The following is a 9954-nucleotide window of genomic DNA, read 5'->3' as shown; positions in this document are numbered from 1 at the left end:
CCTCAGCCAACTTCTTAGAGTAGAAATATAGTTAAATGGTAAAAACATTGTGGAGTTTTCCATATAAATATTGAAATACGTCACAGTTCTATTTTTGTCTTCCAATGCTATAAAAATGTACTTTTTCATGAAAACAAATTGAAAGCAAAGGAGAACCATAAGCACTTGGGGAAAACTGAGCTCATGCTAATCTACAAGTTTGTCCTCTCTTCTTAATTGATTTTATTTGTCTCTTTGTTTATTGTACTGGAATATGGTCGATACACAACGTTACATTAGTTTTGGGCGTACAACATAGTGGTTCAACTTCTCTCTCACCACAGGTATAGGTCCCATCTGTCCCATGCAGCACCATCATGGTATTATTGACTATATTCCCTGTGGTGTGCCTTTCATCCCCATGACTTATTCATCCCTTAACTGGAAACCTGTACCTCCCACTTCTCTTCACCCATTTTGCCCATCTCCCCCCATCCCCTTGCCTCTTAATTGATTTTAAATTCAACTTCTTGCACCAAGGTTCCTTTTCATGTTAATACTTGCAAAGCCTTTCACTGTTTGATGCCCACAATTTTGTACTCATCTCTACCTGTTCAGTATTTTATGTATGATTGCTTGAGGTTTACCTCTTTCTTATTTCCACTGTTTGAACATTTGTTTGAAATAAACGTGGATGTTATCTTATTTTTCCAGAAATATCTCTAATAGTTCACCAGAAGAGTGAAGGTATGGTGCTAATGGAAGTAGTGTAGAAACAACAGAGTATTTTATCATCATGGTACTTAATTCATGCGATGTGAAAATATAATTAGAGAATGAAGCATCTGCAAACCAGGATCCTCTGCATGACCAGAATTGTAAAAATGTACATCAAATTTTGTAAAAAGTTTATATCAAGGATAATGTAATTTCAACATGAAAAAAAAATTAAGGCAAATCCCAAGGTTTTAAGATTTTTGTACTTCCCATTTTCAGTGATTAGCTTATAGCATTATAAAGATTCTGTGCACAATTACCAGATAGATTGTTCTCCCAACCAAAATTCACATGTTCAAGTGAATTCAACAAGGCGAACTCAGTGTATCAGGGGTTTCTGATTAGTAGATGACTCTAGAAATTTTTGGAAATTGTGAAAAGTAGAATGTATTTAAAACATTGTAATACCAGAGCCAATACTATATGGGTATTTCTGACAAATCATCTTTTGCTCAATTAACTTATCATCAAAAAAAAAAAAATTAACTTATCATCAGAAAAGTAGACTTTGCTTGAAATTGATAGTTGCTTATTTCCTAGGAAACAGAATTTATGATTAAGAAGGCATGATAAGTAAATCTGGCTCATGTATAGAGGAAGTTTTTGGTACTATTAGAAATTACCATGAAAGCTAAAGAGAAGCACTTCAAGGTGTGAGCTCCTGATGTAATTTTTACCAAAATGCACAAGTTCAAAGTCAAATTATTTAAACAATAAAGATTTAGAAATCTTAGAGCCTTATGAATGAGATCAATATTTATTCAACGTGTTCAATAAACTAAGATTAGATTGTCTGAGATATATGCAAAATCATCAAAGACTATTTTAATTAAAAAGAAGCTCTTAAGTTTTTTCAGCGCTGGATATGACTGACAGTGTCTTACACAATACAAAACTTATCTGTTGTAAATCAAAATTAATATTATTAACATTGTGGCCAGGCTATATTAACATAAAATGTGAGTAGAAATTTTAATGGGATTATAATGAATTATAGAGCGGAAAAGAGCTGTAAGTATGTATACATGCTTTCAACCTATCTTTTAGACTTAATGAGGAAAGGAAAGACTAAAATGCTCTCAGACTGTTGATTCTTCATATGCTCTATGTGTACTCACAGATATATGTGTACATATGCACATATATGGGTTGGGGGAGCATTAACGGATATTTTTAAGGAAAAGGAAGAAAAAACATGAAGTTTGGCCTGTACTTCTTCAAACACACAACACTGGGCAGTACCTTATGAAGAATCATTAACTTGAGGCCTGGGTGGCTCAGTCAGTTCAGCATCTACTTCAGCTCAGGTCACGATCTTAGGGTCCTGGGATCTAACCCTATATTGAGCTCCTGCTCAGCGGGAAGTCTGTTTCTCTCTCTTACTTGGCCCCTCCTCCTCTCATGCTCTCTCTCTCTCTCTCTTTCTCTCTGTGTCTCTCTGTCTCAAATAAAAATCTTAAGAAAATAATAATCATGAAGTTTATTAACTTAATTGAACCAACGGAGATTATGGTCACATCCCAAGTATTTCAGGCTCTATCGATAGATTTTCCTTTTCTTTTTATGTTCAAAATAAGGAGCAAAGTACCATTTTCATAATCTGATAACAATAATAGATACAGCAAAATCATTTGGGGCTGGGGCAAAGAAATGCTGCCAAAAATAACCTCTAAAAGTTTTCAAAGTTGAACTCTTTTCCTTCAGAAGAAAAGAGTTTAAAAGAAAAAATATATCATGGTAGTGCTTCTCCCTCACTACATCATCAGTAAAAGGGCAGAAATTTTAAAGGCCTTTGCCAAAGATTGAAGGCCACTTCACTAAATTGAAATATTAGAGTTTTAAAAAATGAATTTGGGAAAAGGAAACAAATTTTAGAACTACTTTTAAAATATGGAATGAGCCATTATATGCTGCAATGTCCAGTACAATGAAGAATTCTTCATATGCATATGAATTCTTCATATGCATATAATTCTTCATATGCAGTGCAAATTTAGAACAAATCCAGGATTCTAATTTTGCCTGCAACTTGAAAAGCTCAACTTTAGAGTTGCCTGAGTGGTTGTCAGTTAGGCAGTTGACTCGTGATTTTGGTTCAAGTCATGGGACCCAGCCTGGTGTTGGACATTCCCCCTCCTTCACTCAGCTCACTCAGCGAGAAGGCTGCTTGAGATTTTCTCCCTCCACCCCTCCCCCACTTGCCCATGTGCTCTCTTTCTCTCTCTAATAAATAAATGCTTACCACTTACATTGATGTGGATGGAACTGGAGGGTAGAGTGAAATAAGTGAATCGGAGAAAGACAATCATCATATAGTTTCACTCGTATGTGGAATATGAGAAATAGTGAAAGGGACCATAAGGGAAAAGAGAGAAACTGAGTGGGGAAAAATTAGAGAAGAAGATAAACCATGAGAGACTCCTAACTCTGGGAAACAAACAAAAGGTTGCAGAAGGGGTGGTGAGTAAGGGGATGGGGTAATTAGGTGATGGACACTAAGGAGGGCACTTGATGGGATGAGCATTATATGTTGGCAAATTGAATTTAAATAAAATTTAAAAAAAACAAAGTGTTTGGAGGAAAACTCGCCAATGTAAAAAATATATACATCTTTAAAAAAAAGAGAGAGAGAGAAGCTCAACTTTATCTAAGATTTCTGGTTCAACTGATTGTTATGGCCTTTTGGCAACTGATTGTGGCTATTTGTTTATTCAGTATGCCCCCACATTCATGTTCCTCTGGCCTCCAAGCTTCCAGATACTGCATTGGACTGGCCAGTGAAGGCAATACATTTTCTATTCCGTACTACTCCAAAAATGCACTTAGCATGTAAGAGAAAATAGAGGCAGTGGCTGGGCAGAGATGATGGAGAATTGCTTTGTGTTCACATGTTGACCACACACACACACACACACACACACACACACACACACACACCTAGAGCAGGCCTGGAGAACTTCTTGGCATTATGGGAAGGCTACCAGAGCATCTTGCTGCCCACTCAGAGGATACAGTTGATGCTGTTCTAATTGCATCTTCTCTCTAGGATTTGTGTGTGTTGTTCATACGCTACCACACTTTACATTTCAAGCTTTTTAAGTCAAGGCTTAAACGTGTTTTGAGTTGACCATGCAGTTTGCAGTCTCGCTGGCATGGCCTGATGCACAGTAACACCATAGTTATGAAAATGTCTTCACATCTTTCCCCAAAAAAATATCGTGTGAAAAGTGGTACCTGGCATTTGCTTTATTTTTTTTAATTTCTTATTTATTTATTTTTGATAGTCACACAGAGAGAGAGAGGCAGAGAAATAGGCAGAGGGAGAAGCAGGCTCCATGCACCGGGACCCCAACGTGGGATTCGATCCCGCGTCTCCAGGATCACGCCCTGGGCCAAAGGCAGGCGCCAAACCGCTGCGCCACCCAGGGATCCCCTGGCTTTTACTTTAAAGCTTCTCACTTGGGATCCCTGGGTGGCGCGGCGGTTTAGCGCCTGCCTTTGGCCCAGAGTGCGATCCTGGAGACCCGGGATCGAATCCCACGTCGAGCTCCAGGTGCATGGAGCCTGCTTCTCCCTCTGCTTCTCCCTCTGCCTATGTCTCTGCCTCTCTCTCTCTCTCTCTCTCTCTCTCTCTCTGTGACTATCATAAGTAAATAATAATAAAAAAAAGATTTAAAGCGTATCACTTGCTTGATTAATTTCTCCTTGCAGAGAGACCAATCACTCTGACTGGCAAGCAATTTACTCCCCTCCCAAACCTTAGAGTGCCACACCGCTTAAGAGCATGGCAAAATGAAAATATAGAGAGCTGGAGAGGTGAGCAAGGATATGGTCCAGGAGTGTGTATTTATATATAAATAAGGAAGATATGTGGTTTTCAGTTAAAAATTAAATATATTTTACACACACACAATACAAAGAGAGTACAAATTGACCCTAATTCCCAGAAACTGAGACCTCAAGCCATACCTGGGAACAGCTTCCTTAGCTGAGGCATTACAGCAGGTGCATGGCACGGTGTGTTTGTGTGTAGATCCTAACACCTGGTGAGAAGGCAGGAATAAAGACTTGGGATTTTATCACAGTTTCAATTTGACAGATACCTTGTTTGGTTATCCAATGTATTCCCAGTGCCCAGACTAGTGTTTGGTGTCCAACATGCAGCTAATACATATGTTTTGAATGGCTGATTGGCATAGATAATTCATTTCTGGTATGGTTGAAGGGAATACAGTTAACTTTGGACTGACATTGTTTAGTTGAAGTGGCCTTTTGGCAGTTGAGAAGGAAAGGAGAGACAAAGCTTGGTGGGAAAAGTAGGGAGAAAGTATACGAAATGGTAGAAATTATATTCATAAGCAAAAAAGGTGAGGGGCATGGGAGGACAAAGCATGTGGGACAACCATTTGCCTGAGATATTGAGAAAGTCTAGAACATTACAAAGGAGCTCTTAAGGGGAAAAGACCCTAAAAGAATCAAAGAAGCCATTTAAATTTGATTAACTACCTCAGTGTTAATGAAAGGTTGGAGGAACTAACTTCGTCTTACCAGAATCAAAAAAGATAGTACCTTGGATATGGAAATATCTTGAGAAAGGAATACGGTAGCTAAACAGAAGATAATTTCACTATCTCAGGAGTGAAAATGTTTTAGACATGGAGGGAAGATTAGTTTCAAAGATTTTATACAGAAAAAAATCAGGCACAGTTTGTGTTAAAATGGATTTAAAATATAAAAGACATTTGAATGAACCATACTCATTCATTTATTCAGTCAGATTTATTGAACATATATGATTGGACAAAGCAATAAACAAAGCAGGAAAAAGAAACCACCTCACCTTCATTTACTTTGCAGTTCATGGCAAAAACATGAAACAAAAAATTTGAAATAAAATAAAATAAAATAAAATAAAATAAAATAAAATAAAATAAAATAAATGGAACCATACAGAAGTTCATAAGGTTCTGTGCATAGTGTGCAGAGAGAGAGATAATGAGGTGGGGACCAGGTAGAGGAGATCAAGGGACTGTGATTGTATGTTTTTGGCAAGTGCTCAGTGAAGGTCTCATCAAGAAGGTCACATTTAAGATGAAGGAGGTTCCAAAGTTGCTTACTTTCTAGAAAGTTAGAGATACCACCATACTTACAAAGAATATAAATGGCATGAAGACATGGGGACAAGTAGAGTTTACAACCTTTGTTGTAAAAATTGAATTAAAAATTGAATTGTTTTCTCCGTAAAATCTAATTTAGTGATACATTCAGATAATCTGGAGGAAGGATTTTCCCCCCCTCATGCCATATTAGAGGATTGAGGACAGTAATGATTCTCAATGTCTTTCTCATTGACTTCTTTTTGCAATATCTCTTTCAGTTCATCAAATGTCCACTAAGCAATACATGCGTCGGAAGCTATAAGAATAAGTGAATTTCAAACTATGATCTTCCTAGAAGGATGTGTAGCAGGGCCTACAAAATTTGAGTGAGAGATTAATTCAATAATATAAAACAAAGAGTCACTGAAATGCAGCAGAGAAAATGGTCCCTTAGGAAGAGTTGAAAACGGGCCATGGGACACCATGAGGCGTCTGTCTGCAATGGGAGGGTTCTGAAAGATTGAGATGTAGCCTGAGTGTCTCACCTGCAAGCCGTTCCAGAAGCAAAGGCCAAGTCAGAGCTTCTTTGGGATCTGTTTAGGCAGGAGCATGAAGAACAACACACTACAAGAGTCTGCAAAAAAATAATTTCTAGTCACATCCGAAGACTGAAAAGCAATCGATTTGTTCTTTGGGCAGGATTTAAAAATCCTCACACTCCGTGTCTCCAGCTCCATGGAGAACAGCTACGTGACTGCGAGGTCTCTGGTTCCTTCCCTCCACGGAGGGACCGGTGCTCCTTCAAGTCCCTCAGCTTCAAAGATTTCACTGCCCCACTGCCAAATGTCACGTTACTATCGACAATGCAAGAAGTAGGATTTATAACCTAAAAAATTATAGACTGTCATTCCCCCAATCATCAGCCTCATGTTCTCCCATTTCAAATTCTTTAAGACCGTGCTGATAGTTTTTTTACTTCAAACCGACAACTGCTTTTATTTTCTCCCAGTGCTTATTCTCGAGACTTCCCTCCTGTGTAAGTGAAGTCCCCCTGCGTTCTCATTTATTTCATCTTTCTTTTGAGTGCATTTCTGGTTGTGCTACTGAACCAAGGAGATTTGACCTAAATTAAGTGCCAATTTGGGAAAGAAACAGGAGACAGGAGGAATGGTGACAGTCAGAAATGATAATGAGCAAATGCAGTATTGTGGGGGACAGTTCAGTCTCTGCTTTAATTGAGCTGCGTGCAAAAGAAACACCCTAATATTCTGCTTTTGAGTATATCCTCTTCAAGCACGTATACAGGGCCAGTTACTGACTCAGAAAATGTTTTGAACACCACACTGGTTTCAACGTTGGCTTACTTTTTTTTTTTTTTTTTTTTTTTTTTTTTTTTTGAAGATGCTGCTCCTTCTCATTTTCCTTGAAAACCGAAGTTACCAGTTGGTTTTCCATCACCAAATGTTCTGATCATGAAACAGCAAGGAGACACCGCACAGTACAGTTTTGTGCTATGGATGACATTTTCTTAATGGGAAGCCCGTGAATCACAGGAGCTGTGAAGGTCCTGTGACTTACAGGGTCCCCAGGTTGGGTCTCTCCCATCACTTGAAAAGTCAAATGATGCAGTTCTTTAAAAAAAAAAAAACATCAAAACTAGAATATGAGTTAGCAATTCCACTTCTGGGTAACATGTCCAAACGAATTGAAAGCAGAATTTTAGATATTTGGATGCCCACTTCGGAGCAACAGTTTTCGCAACAGTCCAAAGATGAAAGTGACCCAAGCGCCCATTGGTGGATGCATAGATAAGCAAAACGTATGGGACGCCTGGGTGGCTCAGCAGTTGAGTGCCTACCTTTGGCTCAGGTCGTGACCCCGGGTCCTAGGATCGAGTCCCACTTCGGGCTCCCAGCAGGGAGCCTGCTTCTCCCTCTGCCTCTCTCGAATAAATAAATAAAATCTTAAAAAAATAAAAAGATAAGCAAAATGTAATATATATCCATAGAGGGACTATTACTCACTCAGCCTTTTGAAAGAAATCCTGACACAGGCTCTAACATGGACCGACCTCGAGGACGTTGGGCTAAGGGAAAGAAGCCAGACCAAAAAAAAAAAAAAGAAAAGAAAAGAAAAATCCGGACAAACAGGGCATGATTCCACTTATGTGAGGGGTTTGGACTAATAGGAAGCAGAAAGCGGTTGCCAGGGGCTGGGGGCTGGGAAAGGTGAGGAGTTAGTGTCTCGTGGGGTAGAATTTCAGTTTGGAAAGATGAAAGAACCCTGGAGCTACTCGGTGGGGCCCCTGGCGGTGCGTTTCATGCTGCGTGTGTTTAGGGCCACACAGAGAGGATCACACGAGCTCAACTCATCCTCCTGGGAGACGGTAGAGCTCACGTTCCGCCAACCCTTCTCGGGCCACGTCGTGGTGGTTACATCAGGTGAATACAGACGCGGGGTGCATCCCTGGTTGGGCAGCGCCGAGAGGCAGCCCCGGCAGGTGGGGTGCGCCAGTCTGGCTGCCAAGAAGCCCTCTCGGGATGTTTTGACTCATTACCCTGAGCCTTCATCAGCTGATGAAACCAACTTTTTTTTTTTTCATCAGCTGATTAAGATTCAAGATAATGAGTCAAAACATGCCAGTAGTAATTCCCAGCAGTGCTGAAGACAGGATGTTAACTTTTCCGCGCACCTACATGCGCACAGACAGACGCAAGAGGAACCGGCGCGGCCTCCCGCCTGCGGAAAAAGTTCATTCCGTGCCTGGGAGGCGCGGCAGTTACCACGCAGAGCTCGAAGAGAGGCACCAAAAAAATTAGCTGACCAAACAACTGAGTTGAATGCTAATACTTTTCAGAGGAAGAGAGAAAGCGCATGAAATTAACTCACAGGAGAACACAAGGGGAGGAAAGAAAATAGAAATCGCACAGGAAATTGCCGTGCGCAACGTTGAATGGATTCTAGGAAAACCCAAATTCCAAATGCTTTGTGCTTCCTCCTGAATCAACAAATGCACTTCAGAATGTTTTTGATGGCAACTGTATCTAAGCTCAAAGTTCCAGAAATTTTCCACAACTGTTCTGCATTCTGAGGGCCTTTGGTCTGACTACAGAATATTGAGTTTTACCAACAAAAGCATTTGATCGAATGCCATCCCCCTTAATATCAGATATATATGTATTTTAAATTCCATTAAGCCTCCATTGGGAAGCTACCTAATATTTGGAATGCGCTGCTTAATGTGCTAACTGATCTTATTTGCGTGTGGTGCTCACTGTCAGAGAGACCAGAAGCGTGGTGACAGTTATTGCTGTTGAAAGGATGCTAGGAGGGGCGTGAGCGGAATGGTTAATGGGCCAGGAGTCAAGGGACTTAAATATTCCCTAAATCTGGTAACAGTCCAGCATTCCAAAGGCCGAGGGAGATCGGACATCAAATCTTATGCGTATCAGCCTAAGTTTCTCTCTTTCAGGAGTTTGAGTGAATCAGCTTATAAGATCTGCTAAGCAAAGTCCCCCTTTAAAAAGATAATGAATGTTAAAACATGGCATGAGCTAGTCTCAATGGCAAACTGAAAGCAAACAGTTTACTCTGAGAACAAACAATGGCTCTGATCCTAATTCTTTGAATCGCAACAACCGAGAAGGCAATGCTTTTAAATGCAAGAGTCAGAACAGCAAAGAGACTGCGTTCTCCGATGCACCATTAAGGAACACTTCTACCTACAGCCGGCTGCTGATGGCAGGCTCTCTGAAAGGCTTCTTGTGGGAACACGTTGTCAGAATTTTGTCTGAGGTTTTGGGGGGGGAGGGAAAAGCATAGCACTAAAAAGATGAAAACACTCTTTTTTTCTCTTTTCTCTCTCTCTCTCTCTCTTTTTTTTTTTTTTTTTTTTTCCTGACTGCTGTATTTCTACTGTACCGATGCCTGTCACTTGCAGTAGACACCATGGCTCAGCTTGTTAGGAAAGCATTGCTCCTACTATTGTTCTATTTAAAATGTGCCATTTGGAGGTGCCACCTCTAAGAGACCAAATTATGCATGCTTTCGGTGAGGGTCTTAATTGATGCATGATTTACTACAGGATGCAAAACTTTGC

This window comes from Vulpes vulpes, chromosome 16 (assembly GCF_048418805.1).
Source record: "Vulpes vulpes isolate BD-2025 chromosome 16, VulVul3, whole genome shotgun sequence".
NCBI classification, from domain to species: Eukaryota; Metazoa; Chordata; class Mammalia; order Carnivora; family Canidae; genus Vulpes; species Vulpes vulpes.
The sequence above is the reverse complement of the archived record's forward strand: the minus strand, read 5'-3'. Positions refer to the sequence as shown.